Genomic DNA, 19578 nt, shown 5'->3' with positions numbered 1-19578 from the left:
ACCCATGTTTCATCGTCTGTGACGATGTTCGACAAAAACTTGTCTCGATGAGCCTCACAACGCGCAAGCAGTTCCCCACAGATGGTCCATCGTTGCTCCTTATGGTCTTCTACTACACGGCGAGAAACCCAGCGGGCACACATTTCAGAGTACCCCAACTAGTGGACGAGTGTATCACCACTAACAATAGAGACGTCCAGTTGTGCAGCGAGGTGTTTGATTGTGATCCGTCGGTCACCTCGCATGAGAGTGTCCGCACGTTCCAACATTGTAGGAGTCACAGCTGAGTGCGCCCGGCTGGCACGCTGAAGATCACACAGGTTTGCACGACCTTGTTGCGGTGATGACAAATGCCTCACCCAACGACTCACCGTGCTTTTTCTATAGTGCTACGTCTTCATCGACATTCTGTAAGCGCCTATGAATATCTGCGATGCTCTCGTTTCCTGCCAAAAGAAACTTAAAGAGGGGTACGTGAAAGGAACGCATCTCTATTACAGACGCCATTGTGAAGGCTATATACAGCGTCGCCACCTACCGGAACTTCATAGAACTATAGGAACTGAAGCTAGAATATTCCAAAATGTCCCACAACGAATTTCTCGATTTTTCAACATAAACTTGCCTAAAAAAGCGTTGCATCACTTACTGAACGCCCCTCGTACCATGACAGAAGTCTGTTGAAATTTCTAACGATATTCTGAATCGTCTATTAAACAGTTCATTTTATGCATCAGATTTAAGACGAAGAACATGAATAATTCCAATAATCAATTCCGAACAGGAGCTTCAATCACGCTGATCTGGGAAGAATCACATCAACTAAACGTTTTGGGAGCCCAAAATAAGAGCGTCAAGTTCAATACATGGCCAATAAAACGATATACAAAAAGTCTGGCGGGGTTATTACGTGACAGACGGGTAATTTGGATCCAGCGCTGTAAAGGGACGGAACACATACTAAGAAGACAACGTTTTATGTTAGGCGATGTGATTACTTTGAAATAAGAGGTGAGGCCGAAGCAGAAGTGGAAAGAATCAGCTAGGCGTGCTAGCAGAAGATTTAAAGAGCCACAATAGCTCTCTGTGAGTGGAGAGGTGGGAAGTGGCCAAAGGGAAGCTGCCGATGGTTGGCACTAGACTCGGCTAATGATACGACAAGAGTGGCAACTCAATGGTCCGAAGAGCTTAAAAAATCTCAGATTCCACCAAAAACTGAGCGAACAAATCACATAATTGTATTTGAATTCTATATGTCTTATTTAATATAAAAAACGATTCCTAAATTCGATATATACATATGGTGTCACACCATGTTATCTGGTAAGATTAATCTCTTCTTCATAGTCAGTATAAAATTACGTCAAAAGCTATATTACAGTGGAAAGGCGTACTGTACTGTGCTTAACTGATCAGGAGATGATACAGCCCAAAATGGCTTTGTATTTGGCACTTTAGAGAAGCAGTCGTGCAAGATTTCTTGCTCGACAATGTTAAGCTGATGGATAGGACTATCTATTGCACAAAATTGGTGAGATGTTACGTAACAGTTACTATGCTCCATTGGCTTCGGTTTGCTCTAGTCAGGAACAATCCACGGCATAGCCGTTTTAGTTCAGAGTACCTAGTGTGCTTCACATCCGTGGTCTTCAGGACGTTTCTTTGATTAATAATTTAAAAGTTATCGGTTTAGGATTCGAATTCCGCCACCGTTTAAATTTTGATTAATAATCATCATGGGCGGCTGAAGATTTCTGGCATAAGAAGTCAGCCTCACTCAGCCAATGGCCATGTCAAAGAGGTCGGACGAGCGGACAGAAGTTCAGGACACTCTCTTACTTTGGTGTGGGAAACTGCCCCTAAAAGCGGAAGAATCAGTAATGATCCATGGCATGGGGACGCAGAAGGAAATGGAAGCCACTGCATTAAAGACACGTAACTTCTATACACAGGACAAGTTGCCTGTATTTGAAAAGTGTAATGATGATCTCTCCCATTCGGATCTCGTGGTAGGGGGGGGGACTGCGAAGTAGGAGGTGACTGTGTCAAAAAAACTGAATAACAAACGAAATGATAATGTTCTGTGAGTGGGGGCATGGAATGTAGAAAGATTGCACGTAGCAGGGAAAATAGAAAATCTGGAAAGGTAATGCAAAGGCTCAGTCTACGTACAGTGGCGGTAACTGAAGTGAAATGGAAAACAGACAAAGATTCCTGGACCGATGAGTATAGGGTAATACTAACAGCACCAAAGAATGGAATAACGGGAGTAGAATTTGTTTTGAATAGTAAGGTATGGTAAAGAGTGTGTTACTTTGAACAGTTCAGTGATAAGGTTGTTCTTATCAGAATTCACAGAAAACTAACACCAGCGACGATAGTTCTGGTATACATGGCGACGTCGTAGGCCGAAGATGAAGACATAGAGAAAGTGTATGAGGATATCGAACGGGTAATGCAGTATATAAAGTGAGAAGAAAATCTAATAGTCATGGAGGACTGGTATGAACAGTAGTTGCAGGAGAGAGGGTAGCAGAAAGGGTTAAGGAAGAATATGGGTTTTGTGCAAGGATTGATAGAGGAGAAAGACTAATCGAGTTCTGTAACAGATTTCAGCTTGCAATAGTTAACACACTACTCAAGAATCATAAGAGGGGGAGATATACTCGGAAAAGGCCGGGAGATTCGGAAGATTTCAGTAAGATTACATCATGCCGGCCGCGGTGACCGAGCGGTTCTAGCCGCTCCAGTCCAGAACCGCACTGCTGCTATGGTCGCAGGTTGGAATCCTGCCTCGGGCATGGATGTGTGTGATGTCTTTAGGCTAGTTAGGTTTAAGTAGTTCTAAGTCCAGGGAACTGATGACCTCAGATGTTAAGTCCAATAGTGCTTAGAGCCATTTGAACCATTTAGATTACATCATGATCAGTCAGAAATTCCTAAATCAGATTCTAGATGGTAAGGCGTATCCAAGAGTAGATATAGACTCAAATCATAATGTAGTATTGACGAAGAGTAGGCTGAAGTTTAAGAGATAAGTCAGGAGGAATCAATACTCAAAGAAATGAGATTCGGAAGTATTACGGAATGACGAGATACACTTGAAGTTTTCTAACGCTACAGGTAATGAATATAAGGAATACCACAGTAGCCAACGCAGTTAAAGAAGAAGGGACATCTCTAAAAAGTGCAATCACAAACGCTGGAAAGAAAAACATAGGTACAAGGAAGGTACGTGCGAAAAAACCATGGTTAGCAGAAGTCATACTTCAGTTGGTCGATGAAAGAAGGAAGTACAAAAATGTTCAGGGTACTATAGGAATACAAGGCACTTAGAAATGAAATAAATAGCAAGTGTGGATAAGAAGAAATAGCTGCGTGAAAAAATGTGAAGAAATCGAAAAAAATGATTGTCGGAAGGACGGACTCATGTTACAGGAAAGACTACACAACCTTCGGTGTAATCAAATGCAAGGGTGGTAACATTAAGAATGCCACAGAAATTTCACTGTTAATTGCAGATGAGCCAGTGGTTACGTGGAAAGAGTACATTTAATGTCTCTGTGAGGAGGAAGATTTGTCTCATGTGATAGAAGAAGAAACAGGGGTCGATTTAGAAGAGATAGGGAATTAGTATTAGAAACAGAATTTATAAGAGCTTTGGAGGACTTAAGATAAAATCAGTGGGGGTGCGCCAGCAAAACGAATAGTTACATTGGTGTGGAGAATATATGAGTTTGGCGATTTACCATCTGACTTTAGGAAAAATAGCATCCACACAATTCCGAAGCCTGCAAGAGCTGACTGGTGTGAGATATATCGCACAGTCACCTTAACAGATTATGCTTTCAAGTTGCTGACAAGAAAAATATACATAAGAATGGAAAAGAAAATTGATGGTGTGCTAAATTACTATCAGTTTGACTTTAGGAAAGGTAAAGACACCAGAAAGGCAATTCTGACATTTCGGTTGATAATGGAAGCAAACCCCCATGAACCAGGGACCTTGCCGTTGGTGGGGAGGCTTGCATGCCTCAGCGATACAGATAGCCGCACCTTAGATACCACCACAACGGAGGGGTATCTGTTGAGATGCCAGACAAACGAGTGGTTCCTGAAGAGGGGCAGCAGCCTTTTCAGTAGTTTCAGGGACAACAGTCTGGATGATTGACTCATCTGCCCTTGTAACACTAACCAAAACGGCCTTGCTGTGCTGGTACTGCGAACGGCTGAAATCAAGGGGAAACTACAGCCGTAATTTTTCCCGAGGGCATGTTGCTTTACTGTATGGTTAAATGATGACTGCGTCCTCTTGGGTAAAATATTCCGGAGGTAAATTAGTCCCCATTCGGATCTCCGGGCGGGGACTACTCAGGAAGACGTTGTTATTAGGGGAAAGAAAACTGGCGTTCTACGGGTCGGAGCGTGGAATGTCAGATCCCTTAATCGGGCAGGTAGGTTAGAAAATTTAAAAAGGGAAATGGATAGGTTAAAGTTAGATATAGTGGGAATTAGTGAAGTTCGGTGGCAGGAGGAACAAGACTTCTGCTCAGGTGAATACAGGGTTATGAATACAAAATCAAATAGGGGTAATGCAGGAGTGGGTAATGCAGGAGTAGGTTTAATAATGAATAAAAAAAATAGGAGTGCGGATAAGCTACTACTAAGAGCACAGTGAACGAATTATTGTCGCCAAGATATATACGGAGCCCACACCTACCACAGTAGTACAAGTGTATATGCCAAATAGCTCCGCAATTAAGAGATTGATGGAATGTATGAAGAGAAAAAATAAATAGTGAAGGGAACCGAAAATTTAATAGTCATGATTGACTGGAATTCGATAGTAGGAAAAGGAAGAGAAGGACACGTAGTAGGTGAATATGGAATGGGGGTAAGGAATGAAAGAGTCAGCCGCCTGGTAGAATTTTTCGCAGGGCATAACTTAATCATAGCTAACACTTGGTTCAAGAATCATGAAAGAAGATTCTATACATGGAAGAGGCATGGAGATACTGGAAGGTTTCAGATAGATTATATAATGGTAAGACAGAGATTCAGGAACCAGGTTTTAAATTGTAAGACATTTCCAGGGGCAGATGTGGACTCTGGCCACAGTCTATTGGTTATGAACTGTAGATTAAAAGTGAATAAACAGCAAAAAGGTGGGAATTTAAGGAGATGGGAACTGGATAACCCGACAGAGCCAGAGATTGTAGAGAGTTTCAGGGAGAGCATTAGGGAACGATTGACAAGAATGGTGGTTAGATATAGAGTAGAAGAAGAATGGATAGCTTTGAGAAATGAAATAGTGAAGGCACCAGAGTGTCAAGTGCATAAAAGGATGAGGGCTAGTAGAAATCCTTGGGTAACAGAAGATATATTGAATTTAATTGATAAAAGGAGAAAATATAAAAATGCAGTAAATGAAGCAGGCAAAAAGGAATACAAACATCTCAAAAATGAGATCGACAGAAAGTGGAAAATGGCTAAGCAGGGATGGCTAGAAGAAAAATGTAAGGATGTAGAGGCATGTATCACTAGGGGTAAGATAGATGCTGCCTACAGGATAACTAAAGGGACCTTTGGAGAAAAGAGAACCACTTGCATGAATATCAAGAGCTCAGATTTAAACCCAGTTCTAAGCAAAGAAGGGAAAGCAGAAAGGTGGAAGGAGTATATAGAAGGTTTATACAAGAGCGATGTACTTGAGAATAATATCATGTAAATAGAAGAGGATGTAGATGAAGATGAAATGGGAGATACGATACTCTATGAAGTGTTTGACTGTGCACAGAAAGACCGATGTCGTATCAAGGTCCCGGGAGTAGACAACATTCCATTAGAACTACTGACATCCTTGGGAGAGCCAGTCATGACAAAACTCTACCATCTGGTGAGCAAGATGTATGAGACAGACCAAATACCCTCAGACTTCAAGAAGAATATAATAATTAGAATCCAAGAAAAAGCAGGTGTTGACAGATGAGATGTGAAAATTACTGAGCTATCAGTTTAATAAGTCGCGGCTGCCAAATACTAACACAAATTCTTCTAACTGCTCCAGAGGCGGAAGAATCACCAACGATCAATGACATGAGGACGGAGAAGCCAATGGAAACCACTACATTACAGACACGTAAAGTATATGTGGCCTGTGGTTGAAAAAAGTGTCATGTTTATCTCTCCATTGTCAAAAGATTCCAGGCTAGTTCCCCAATTGGAACTTCGGGAGGAGACTGCTAAGGGATATGTGACTATGGCAAAAAGATTGAATAACCAACAAAAGTGTATTGTTTTAAGAGTCGGTGAATGTCAAAAGTGTCCAGATCGAAAAAGGGAAATGCAAGGGCTCAATGTAGAGATAGTGGTGTCAGTGAAGCAAAATGAAAAGAAGACAAGAATTTATGGTTAAATGAGTATAGAGTAAAATAAACAACAGCAAAAATTGGTATACGGGAGTAGGAGCCATTACGAACTGGAAGACAGGGAAACACTGAATTACTGTGAATAGTTCAGTGGTAGGGTTGTACTCATCAGAATCGACAGCAGGCCAACACCGACAACAGTACTTCCGGTAAACATTTCAACGTCACAAGTAGAAGATAAAGAGAATATGGGTTTGGTAACAGGAATGAGAGATAGAAAAGGCTAATTGAGTTCAGCAGTAAAATTCAGCTAATAACAGCGAATACTCTGTTCAAGAATCACAAGAAGAGAAATATACGCTGATGTTTAACGGACTAGTCAGGAAGCATCATTGCTCAAAGAAGTGGGATACGGAACTACTAAGGAATGAAGAGATACGCTTGAAGTTCTCCAATGCTATAGATGATAAGGGATAGTTCAGTAAGCACTTCAGTTAAAGAGGACTGGACCTCTCTAAAAAGAACAATCACAGAACTTGAAGAAAAAAAAAAAAGCAGACACATAGGCACAAAGAAAGTAACCGGGAAGAAACCATGGGTTACAGAAGATTTACTTCAGTTGATCGAGGAAAGAACAGTATACGAAAGTTTTCAAGGAAATTCAGGAATACAGAAAATCACTTAGGAATGAAATAAACAGGGAGTGTAGGGAAGGTAGGGCGCAATGGCTGCGTGAAAAATGCGAAGAAATGACTGTCGGAAAATTTCACTAAACATGATAAAAAGTCAATACAACCTTCGGTAAAATTAAAATAAAGGATGGTGACATTAAGAGTACAATGAGAGATCCACTGTTAAATGCAGAGACATATAGGTGGAAAGAGAACGATAAAGGCCTATATGACGGGGAAGACTTGTCTGATGACGTGACAGAAGAAGAAACAAGAGTCGAAACTTTGAGACAGGGGATCCATTATTAGGACCAAAATTAAAATCAGCTTTGGACGACTTTTGATCGAATAAGGTAGAAGGGATAGACAACATTCCATCGAAGTTTCTAAATTCATTGTGCGAAGTGGCAACAAAACGACTATTCACACTGGCATGTAGTATGTATGAGACTGACGATGTACCGTCAGACTTTCGGGAACAAACATCATGCACACTGTTTCGAGAATAACAAGAACCTAGGAAGTACGAGAATCACCGCACAGTCAGCTTAACAGCTCACGCATCCAAGATGCTCACAGAATAATGCACAGAAGAATGGAAAAAAACTGAAGGTCCGTTGAATAATGATAAGATTGGCTTTAGGAAAGGTAAAGGGACCGGAGAGACATTTCTGACTTTGAGGTTGATAATGGAAACAAGACTGAAAAAAAGTAAGACACGTCCATAGGATTTGTAGACCTGGGAAAACGTTCGACAATGTAAAATGGTACAACATGTTCAAAGCCTGAGAGAAATAAGGTTAAGCAATACGTACGAGAATCAAGAGGGAACAATAAGATTGGAAGACTAAGAACAAAGTGCACAGATTAAAAAGGGCTGTAAGGCAGGGAAGTAGTCTTTCGCCTCTATTGTTCAATCTGTACATCGACGAAGCAATGACGACAATAATAGAAAAGCTCAGGAGTGGGATTAAAATTCAAGATGAAAGCATGTCGACGTTAACATTCGCTGATGACATTGCTGTCCTCAGTGAAAGTGAAGAAGAATTGCAGGGTCTATTGAAAGGTATGAACAGTGTATTAAGTACAGAATGTGGATTGAGAGTAAATCGAAGAAAGACGAGAACAATGAGAAGTAGAAGAAATGAGAACAGCGAGAAACGTAAAATCGTAATTGGTCATCACGAAATAGATGAAGCTAAGATTTCCGCTAGCTGACAGCAAAATAACCCATGACGGACGAAGCAAGGAGGATATGAAAGTAGACTAGCACTGGCAAAAGGACCAGAAAATAGGAAGACCGACTTTGGGATAAATTCAGCAAGTACAACTATTGATGACGTAAGTTGCACGTGCTGCTCTCTGACGAAAAGGTTTTCCACAGGAGAGTAATTCGTGGCGGCCGCATCAAGCTATTCAGAAGAATGACGACACAAAATGAAAAAAAAAAAAATCTCTCGCAGCAAGTCTGCTGCTCGTGTGCCGTCAGCACGAAAATTATTCGAATAATAAAAACCAATTTCAAACTGAAGTCCTCTTTTAATGGTACCTTACGAAACGTCTCGTAGGAATTCATTGCTAGGTCCTGCCTTATAACCATTTGCAGTGTCTACCTGCCTTATAACCGCTTGCAGCGTCTATGTCGGCACTGCTAGCGCCGACATGCGGTCGCTTAGGGAACTATGTCAACGTAGTGGCATGCTGATAGCTGACTGTCGGTGGAGACGGTAGCTATTTGAAGCCTGGATATCAGGATTGGGACAGTTAAAATAATGGCACATTGCAGAAAACGTAACCTTTTCGTATTCGGTACCACATGTTACCTATGAAATGGGTACTAAAAATGCAATGACCTTCAATTAAATTTAAGTAGGAAAGATAGAACAGAAATAGGTACCTGCCGCCGGTACGACCTTAAAAGTCCATACATTGCAGTAGTTTTCTACTTGTTTGAAAATGACGCCATCATTACCGAAATCTTTCCTGTATCCTGTCATGTTCTCAGTGAGTGATGGCTCTGATTTCTGCGGCTGGATAGTAATTCAGCCGTCACCCAGCTTATTCTGTATGGGAAGAAAAATGATTTACGCCATCTTTCTGTTACTAGTTTCAATCCCGTTTCTCCTATTTTCATATTTCCTTTCATACGTAATGACTGTGATGTGAACGTGGATCAAACCATGTTGCTGACAATGAGAGAAATGACGGTACGCAAACGCAATAAATCGGATAGGGGTAACCCACACTGTATACTGTAAAGTAACACGCTGTATTTTTGGTGTTGCGAACAACTGATTGCTTGACTCCTTTCACCTCCGAATCTCTCGATTGTAATTGCTGTTGGCAGTCATTATAACTGGGTCAGTGTTTGTAGACTAAGCGGTATTACAACACACACTAACATTCTTGAAACTTTTAACGTAAAGTTTCCTTATTGTCCATGTTGTATCAAGTTTGCCGATGTGTAAATTCCATAACTTCCTATGCAGTTTATGAGTCATCTGCAGTCACTGCACATGTATTATTATTTATAATTAAGGGATAAAGTAGCGATAACATGTTTGCTTGTGCAGTTATAAATGAATTCACATTGAGGAGCTACACGCTAACGTCTTATTAAACTCTAAAATTACTTTCATTTATCTGAAGGGGCTTGAAAGTAGATAGAGTGGCTCCGTGAAATAAATACCTACGCCGTCAGAATTAGTTCGAAGAACGATGATTTACATATCCATATTTTACTTGTCTACTTATAACCCGACGTTCCCAGATTTCCAAAAGTAATTTAAACGTCAACTCTCGACTGTCGTAGGTCTTTATATGAGAATAAACTTGGACTGTGCATATTTAATAATCACTTGAATAATGTACGATAAGGTTACGGGTTAGCTTACGACTGAGCAGTGAGGCTCCTTCATTTACTGAAAATCAGTAAACCCCAGATTCGGTAGAGAATTGAACATCATTTAATAAAACAGTTTCAGACTTGTAATTACTTATGAGCTAATGTGGCCGAGTGGTTCTAGGCGCTGCAGTCCGAAACCGCGGGGCTGCTACGGTCGCAGGTTCGAATCCTGTCTCGGGCATGGATGTGTGTGATGTCCTTAGGTTAGTTAGGTTTAAGTAGTTCTAAGTTCTAGGGGACTGATGACCTAAGATGTTAAGTCCCATAGTGCTCAGAGCCATTTGAACCATTTTTTGTTAAATATCTGACGGTAAGCTTGTAAGTCAGAAAATTTTGAAATAATGTTTAAAGTAAATTGGAAGGGTCTAAACGCTCTCATTTTCAAATAATAGTTGGCTATGGTCAGGGTGATTTGCGCCCCACCTTAAACAAAAGCTAGCTCTTCAAGCATATCAATCTGCATGACGTCATATCTCCTGAAATAGATCTCGTGCCGCTATAAAATTCTTAAGCTACGTTCGGAGGTACGTGTTGATACTGTCTGCAAAATATGTTACTAATAGAGTAAATAGTAAAGAAACAACAAATTACAACTTCATGTCTGATGCGGTAGTTTTACTACATTAACAGCGAAATAGTAATAAGTGATACACTTTTTTTCCTTGACGATTTTGCGTGTGTGTGTGTGTGTGTGTGTGTGTGTGTGTGTGTGTGTGTGTGTCTGTGTGCATGTGTGTGACAGTGTGTGTGTGTCTGTGTGTGTGTGCGCGCGTGGTGTGTGTGTGTGTGTGTGTGTGTGTGTGTGTGTGTGTGTGTGTGTGTGTGTGTGCGGTGGGGGGCGGTGTGTGTATGAGAGGAGGGGGGGGGGGGCGATGTCAGAAAGGAAAAGCATCGTAAAAGTTTGAAATGACGTATGTCTAAAGTTTGTTGCAACTAATGTGCTCTAATTCTCAAATACTGGTTGAACAAAGTCTGGCTATTTGCACGACGTAGATTTTAGCTGCAATATTTGTCATTCTGTGTCAAACATTTAACGTAAGATGATACCTCTTAATGAACAGAGTATGACTGCACTTTCAATTCTTAAATTCGGTCAATAATTTCGGATTTTATAATACAGATACGAGTAATACTGAAAATCGAAACTAAGTTCTCAAATCCCTACTTGACCAAATTTTCCATTCCATTTCTTTATTAAACTGTTCAGCGAAATTAGATCTAGTAGGTCATTGATACAGCTGCCATGAGGGACGAAACACAATATCTGAGGAGCATTCCGCGGAAATCTACGAACATAGAATCAACTTCAGATCCTATATCAATACCTCTCACTATTTCTCATACACTCCATGTACGCGTAATGACCACCTACTTATTAGCTTGTTTGTCCATCTTTGGAACGAAATACATCACAGATTCTGTGTATCATGGATCCAAAATTTGTTGGTAGGTTTGTGGAGGCATGTGGCATTAGATGTCTACGCACAAGTCACGTAATTCGTGCTCCGAAACACGGAAAATGATACTGCTGGAAGATGACGTCGCTGTCAGGGCCGGCCGGAGTGTCCGTGCGGTTTTAGGCGCTACAGTCTGGAACCGGGCGACCGCTACGATCGCAGGCTCGAATCCTGCCTCGGGCATGGATGTATGTGATGTCCTTAGGTTAGTTAGCTTTAATTAGTTCTAAGTTCTAGGTGACTAATGACCTCAGAAGTTAAGTCGCATAGTGCTCAGAGCCATTTGAACCATTTTTCTTTCGCCGTCAGGGAAGACAGCAGGTACGAAAAGATGCAGGTGGTCTGCAGCGGTCAGCGATTCTTCGATTACTACCACAGATCCAATGCAAGAGCAGAAGAACGTCTCGCGTAGGAGTATGTCTCCCATAGCATAATACTTCCCCACCAGCCTGGGTTCTTAGCGCGCTGCGCGTTTCGAGCCGCCGTTCATCTCGATGACGACATTTGTGTAGACGACGACCATCGACCTAGTGCAGCAAACATGTGATTCATCCGAAAAGCCAAAACGTTTCTATTCATCGCTCGTCGAATCCCGATTTTCCCGTGCCCTCTGCAATCGTAATTGACTACGTCGTTGGGTCCTTATGTGAACGCGTAGGGGTGGTCCGCTGTGGAGCTCCATGTTCAACAACGTACGATGAACGGCGTGCTCCGAAACACTTGTGCGTGCACCATCACTGTGCTCTTTCAGCAGTGATGCCACATTTCACCATCTATCCTACTTTACAGAGCAGACAAGCCTCCGAACCCCACGTTTTGTGAAGAGTCGTGGACGTCCAAGCATTTGGCGCCTAGTGATAGTTTCATTATCCACGTGAGTAACACGTGAATATTCGATCGTCTTCGTCGTTTTTCAGATAGTCGTTCAAAGGCTCTGTGTAATAATAATGAGTCAGAGCGCTTATCAGAATGGATTTCCGCATTTGCCGCCATTATCTTAGCAAGGGTAAGCCCCTACGCTTACATAGCTTTGTTACTGCGTCACGTGCACACAACGCCATCAGGTGGCATCCAACGTCGCGGTGGGCAGTGGTCATAATGTTGTGGCTTATCAGTGTAAGTAAAGATCCAGTTGTACTACATAAGAACGATAGCTTCTGAATCCTTGCTGATCATGTGTCAATAGATCGTTTTCTTTGGGGTATTTTATAATTCTGGATCACAGTATATGTTCCGGAATCCTACTACATACCGATTTCAAAGGCCTACGTTTTAGTGGATTACTTCCATTTCGTTTATGGTGTACTTTTGTGACCAATGGAACTTCCCAGACTTTCCAGTCCTTAGGGCCGATGAAGTAAAATATTCCTGTTATCCAGATACCGTCAATAAAAATCATCGGATGTACTGAAGCGATCAAAAAAGATTCAAATATATTTCCTTAAAGAAAGTTGTTGAAGCAGGTGACTGTGCGCCTAAACGTTGGTTGCGTTCTCATCCTATCTTATTCCCCACATTCCCCATTCCCACACATGTATCTCCACAATAACCAGAGCATCAAATGTGCCTGAAGTATCGAGCGTTGTGTTTTGCTAACGACTCCGGTCTGTATAACGTATCACCGCTGTTTACCCAGTACCTAGAACGAAATCACATTTGTACAGCATGATAAAAAATGGATTACTTGTGCATATGCGGAAATTCTTGCAGTCGAACTACGAATAATTAATGAAGGCTGGGAGGATAGAGTACAACTTCCCTTCGACTTCGACCTCATTATGTGTGGTCAACTGGTTTTGATGAGAGAGATGGAGAACAAATTACGAGTGATTTTGATGAAAAAACGTGTTTTGTATTTGGTTTAAGTGATTTAAAACACTCAGGAGAAAATTAAATCTATTGCCCGTCCCGAAAGCCACTGGGTGCCCTAATCAGCCTGAACGATTAATAACAACGAACAGAAATTTTAGCTTCTCAGATATATTCGTGAAACTCTGCAGAAGGTTCGTTCCATTACAGTCTAGGTGGAAGTTATTTTGTGTAACTGTTCGAGGCATGAGAAGTGTTCAGATATATGTCCTGATTTCGATTTTTCGTAATATTTTAATGTTATTTCAGAAGATCCAAAAGCCTTTTGACAAATTTCTTCACTGGTGGCTTCTAATCTGATCTGTAGATTGTCATTTGTTTTATCCAACTAGGTTCGTAATTTCCTGTCAGGAAGGTCACAGTTCGTAGTAACTGAAGTGAATTTACTTTGTTAAGCTGATGTTATATCTGCGTTATTTAAAAAGAAGTGTTATGTGTCTTCTGCTCCTCTTAATCCATATAAACCACTTCGGAGACATTCTGCATAGGCCTCCTACATTGTTTGCAGACTATGTATTCTGTAGAAAAGTTATCAGACGATCAAATCAACTGCAAAATGATTAAGTAAGATATCTGCGTGGTGCGAAAAGTGGCTTTTGGCCCTGGACAGTAGAAGATCCTACGCGTTCTTTTTTGTTTGCACAGTAATAAAATTAGAGTTTGTTAATTCAACAAAATACTTATTGATTACAATTACGAACAACTTAAAACGAACCCATCACTTATAAAATTTTTTGGGGAAGGCGAACTAAAGATTGCGTTCTATTGACAGAACACTTAGCAGCCGGAACAATGTATTAAACAGGCTGTCTACAATAAGTTTGTTCGCCCTGTTCTTCTGTACGATACGGTACATTTACGACATAAAGAGATGGGGGGGCAGCACGCCATACGGGGGAGAGAGTGTCACGTATTTTATAAGCAAGTTGCAGTGACAATGTAACAAAAGCGTCTTTCGCTGCGGCGAAACATTTTCACGAAATTTCCGTCACCGATTTTCTAATCCAGTTTGAAAATTATTTTGTTGACCTAAACCGGTATTGGTAGTAAATGATCATCATAATCAGAGCTCGTACGCGAAGATTTAGGTGGCCATTTTCCTCTCGTACTATTCGAGAGTGAAGCTGTAGGAAATAGAGTGTGAACTCTGTTCCAGAAAATTAAGTGTGAACTGCGGAGTAATCATGTAGATATCGATGGAGGTATCAAATATTACTTGTTTCTTGTACTCTCCCTAAAAAAAAAAAAAGAAAAAACGAAAAAGAAAACCTAAAGCGTTGATTCCAGAACTGAGCATGTAAAAGTAAAACCGTCCTACAAACTTCTAGCTGTCGGTATAGAAGATAAGGATACTGAAGAAGTCACGAAGACGGTTGATCATACAACGAAAGTGTATGTTCGACGAACAGATGTATTTAGAATAAAGCATATGAATATGAAAACACTATATTAGTAGAAACTGAGAAATGGAAGCCTTTGAAATGCATTATTTAGAAGTATATTACTTGCCTGGGCACTGATACAGGACAGTACTGGCAATCACTCGATGTGCCTTGGAGTGCACGGCGTAGGAATCAGGGCCTGATCATGGAGAGGCTGCAACTGTGACATCGTTGTATCTGACTTTCTGTTGTGTCAATGATTAAGTTGGATTAGAGAACATTGTTGCCGTGAGAGGACAGTGTCCACAGGTACAATTTGTGCAATAATATTTGAATTTTCGCAAAGTCGTACTGGAGACTCAATAATACTTCCGCATAATAACCTATCTAATAAACCTGTACGTCAGATTCGCATGAGTGTTGATGCAGGTAGTCCGAGAAAGAAGGTGCACACGCTCACAGTGGCAGTGACTCTCAGATTTACGCCTGTTGTGCCGCAATGGAAGAGGAGCCTTTGGGATTTCAAGGCAAGCTCAGTACCAGCGAGGACCGCTGTTGGGGCCGGAGTGTCAGGACCACCAGAAAACGATTTCTGGAAGCTGGATAACGGACAGTAATGCAGCTTATAATGCGGCCTCCGGGATTTACAGCTTAAAATCCCTTCATAATTCGCATTCGGGAGGACGACGGTTCAATCCCGTCTCCGGCCATCCTGATTTAGGTTTTCCGTGATTTCCCTAAATCGCTTTAGGCAAATGCCGGGATGGTTCCTTTGAAAGGGCACGACCGATTTCCCTCCCCATCCTTCCCTCACCCGAGCTTGCGCTCCGTCTTTAAAGACCTCGTTGTCAACGGGACGTTAAACACTAATCTCCTCCTCCCCTTCATGATTCGGAGTGATGAAGATGAGCACTTTCGACCTCCAGCACCGTGTTACAAATAATATTTTATAAGTGCACGTATTAGAAACACTTTTGTGTCGTGTGCCTAGTTTTGCAGTGATATTAGAGGGAAAATAATTTTATTCGTACGATAATTGGCAAGCTGAGCAGCGCTGCATTTACATATTAATGGTTTTATATATCACACGAACTTCATTACCAGTCATGTTAAAAAATACCACTGTAATCAACATTAAAATATAGTGTGCAGCTTGTAAGATTCTGTGAAGTGATTGAATGCCTTTTAATCGGCAGGAAGAATTCGTGAGGCGAACTGGGCCAGAAGGGGAAGCTTTCATTTGGTAAGAAGATCTTTGTGAGAATTTCGGGAGGTCGTGTAAACAAGCTAGCCCGGGTTGAGGCGCGAACGAAGAGACACGAGCAGACGGCGGTCGCGAGAAGGCATTTGGAACAGTACGGTGGGCCTGGCGGGGTGCGGAGACAAGCCCGTAGTCAGTCAGCTGCTGCTGCCTTGGTTGGCTACGGTGGCCTTTCGCTGATGTGGTCCGTGAAGTTTCCACGTGGCAACCTCGTGACTATTAATATCACTGTATACGCTGCATAATGGGATCAATTCCGGCGTTTGAAAAGGGCGAGCCTTGCTGTGCTACGAACAAATCTGAGTGTAACGAATGTCCATGAAGTGGCAAGTTGCTTCAAAAGCTGGTTTGAAGCTTTCTCTCTAATCGAGCTTACTGTTTGGGACTGTTTATGCTGGCGCCCTCCATCGGTTATGCCGGAATGGTGTGACCCACCCTTAGCCTTGATGACTGCTTCCACTCTCGCAGAGACACGTTCAGTCAGGTGCTGGAAAGTTTCTTGGGGAATGGCAGCCCATTCTTCACGGACTGCCACACTGAGGAGAGGTATCGATGTCGCTCGGTGAGTCCTGGCACGAACTCGGCGTTGCAAAACATCCCAAAGGTGTTCTATAAGATTCAGGTCAGGACTATATGTAGGTCAGTCAATTACATTCCACCCCCGGTAGCTAAGTGGTCAGTGCGACAGAATGTCAACCCTAAGGGCCAGGGTTCGATTCCCGGATGGGACAGAGGTTTTCTCCGCTCAGGAACTGGGTCTTGTGATGTCCTAACCATCATCATTTCAACCCCATCGAGGCGCAAGTTTCCGAAGTTGCGTCAAATCGAAAGGCTTGCATCCGGCGAACGGTCTACCCGACGGGAGGCCCTAGTCACACGACATTTACATTTAGTTATTATCGTGTAACCATTCCGCCACAGGCCGCGCATAACGAACAGGTGCTCAGATCGTGATGAAAGATGCAAACGCCATCCCCTAATTGCTCTTTAACAGTGGAAAGCGAGAAGGTGCTTAAAACATCAATGCAGGCCTGTGCTGTGATAGTGCCACGCAAAACAAGGGCTGCAAGACCCTCGATGAAAAACACGACCACATCATAATACTACCGCCTCCCAATTTTAGTGTTAGCACTACACACGCTGGCAGATGACTTTCGCCGGGCATTAACATACCCACAACCTGCCATCGGATCGCCATATTGTGTACTGTGATTCGTCGCTCCACACGACGTTTTTCCATTGTTCAATCGACCGATGTTTACGATCGAAGAGAGGCGTCGTTTACCGGCGTCATGGGTGGCTTATGAGCAGCCACTCGACCATGATATCCAAGTTTTCTCACCTCCCGTCTGTCATAGTACCTGCAATGGATCCTGATGCTGTTTGGAATTCCTGTGTTATGGTCTGGAGAGATGTCCGCCTATTACACATTACGACGCTCTTCAATTGTCGGCGGACTCTGCCAATCAAAAGACGAGGTCGGCCTGTACGTTTTGTGCTCTACGTGTCCCTTCACGTTCCCACTCCACAAACACATAGAAAACAGTGGACCTCGGAATGTTTAGGAGTGTGGAAATCTCTCGTACAGACGTATGAAACAAGTGACACTCAATCACCTGACCATGTTCGAAGCCCGTCAGTTCCGTGGAGCGCCCCATTCTGCTCTCTCACTATGTTTAATGACTACTGAGGTCGATGATATGGACTACCTGGCAGTAGGTGACAGCACAACGCACCTAATACGAAAAACGTGTGTTATTGTGGGTGTCCGGATACTTTTCATCACATAGTGTGTCAAAAGAGTAGTAGCCACAAACACACACCTGGATGTGACTTTGCGGTATAACTTGATCACCTGAATTACATCGGTACGTCTGTAAAGATTCACAACTGTAAACGCTCCCTTGCTGCAACTATACACTTTGAACATTATTAGTGCAAACTGGCAGTAACTTGGTACATTAAGGTTTCATTCTTGTCAGGTAATGGATTTAACATTGTGTCGGTGCTCATATGCCACGTCCCTCTTTAAGCAGTATAAGCTTTCGGTGTGGTCAGCTATCGCTCCTTCGTAACATCGTAAACTTAGTCTGTTTTAGTGCACTACTCCTCGGCTCCTGTAATTGGTCGCCTGTCGCTCCATCTTGTTGGGCAAGCAGTTCAAGTTGTTTATGGCCGTCCAAACGATCTGGGTCGATGAGTTAATGGAGGGAGGAAACTGTCCAATGCGACAAACGCATTGATAATATTGCTGTGGGAAAGGAGAACGGGTTGGCACCTTGGCCTTGGATTATGGACTAAAATATGTACGTAACAGTTATGTCAAAGTTATTGCGTTTTTAAGGCTTCTGTTAAAGTGCCTCGTTTAATACGCTTGCCACTTGGCAACTGAGCTGTCTTTAAGTGTGTGCCTAGCAGTATTTTCTTAAATTCTATGCGAGTGCACGAAATTCGCTTCATCATGTTTTAATCTCTCTAAATTATTGCTAGCCAGTTATTGAATGATGGTTTTACGGTTTTAACCAGTCGTATGTCTTGAGAAATATTTTTTTCTTAAATGAAGTGTCTAACGGTCTTACTTGTGCTAGTATTCTTAATGTTATAAAATTTAATCAGTCATTTCCTTAAAGTCAGTATTTGATACCCTTAAGCTTTAGCACGAATTCAGGGACTTGCTATTAGATAAAATATTGTTTGCCTTAATAATTGATTAATGTGCAAAGCAATCATATTACTTAAAATTCCACTATTGTGTTTTCTTGGGTTGTAAAAGTTACTTACGATACAGTGTTTCTAAGAAAATTTAATCTTCTTTGAGGAGATAATTATTTTTACCTTTTTAAGAGTTCGTTATTTTAAATATATCTGAGATTGTTCAAGGGAAGTGTGAACCGGAAAATAAATTTCTCCCAAAGATTTCATTATCATAAATACAAGCATTTGCCTAAAAATGTGCCTTTACCACATGAAGCCTGCCAATTTTTAAATAATTTTTCTGTTAGAATTTATTTTACTGTGAATGGTGTGTTATCCTTGCGCTCCTCTACCACACCGCAGAGCTTGTGCAGGGCGTTACCTTCCGTCTGGTAAAATCCTTCTCATGGAGTTAAAAAGAAACTAATCTGTTTTATAATGGCGAGTTGAAGAAAATGATTAAAAATAGAAAGCTTTGCTGAAATCACTTTTCATTGAAGAGAGTAAAAAAATCAATAAATTATTGTGAACTGTACTTTACAAAGTTACTGGTCAAAAAATGGTTCAAATGGTTCTGAGCACTATGCGACTTAACTGCTGAGGTCATCAGTCACCTAGAACTTAGAACTAATTAAACCTAACTAAACTAAAAACATCACACACAACCATGCCCGAGACAAGATTCGAACCTGCGACCGGAGTGGTCGCTCGGCTCCAGACTGTAGCGCCTAGAACCGCACGGCCACTCCGGCCGGCGTTACTGGTCAACTTATCTGTATAGACGTGTTGTTGAAATGAGTGTCGTGACTTTAATAGCAGACTGGTATCTTTGTCTTTCTGTCTGTCTCTCACTCTGTTTCCCTCCCTACCTCCGCAGGCCGGGTTGGCCGAGCGGTTCTAGGTGCTACGGTCTGGAACCGCGAAACCGCTACGGTCGCAGGTTCGAATCCTACCTCGGGCATGGATGTGTG

This window comes from Schistocerca americana, chromosome 1 (assembly GCF_021461395.2).
Source record: "Schistocerca americana isolate TAMUIC-IGC-003095 chromosome 1, iqSchAmer2.1, whole genome shotgun sequence".
In the NCBI taxonomy this organism is placed as follows: domain Eukaryota; kingdom Metazoa; phylum Arthropoda; class Insecta; order Orthoptera; family Acrididae; genus Schistocerca; species Schistocerca americana.
Note: the sequence above shows the minus strand (reverse complement) of the source record.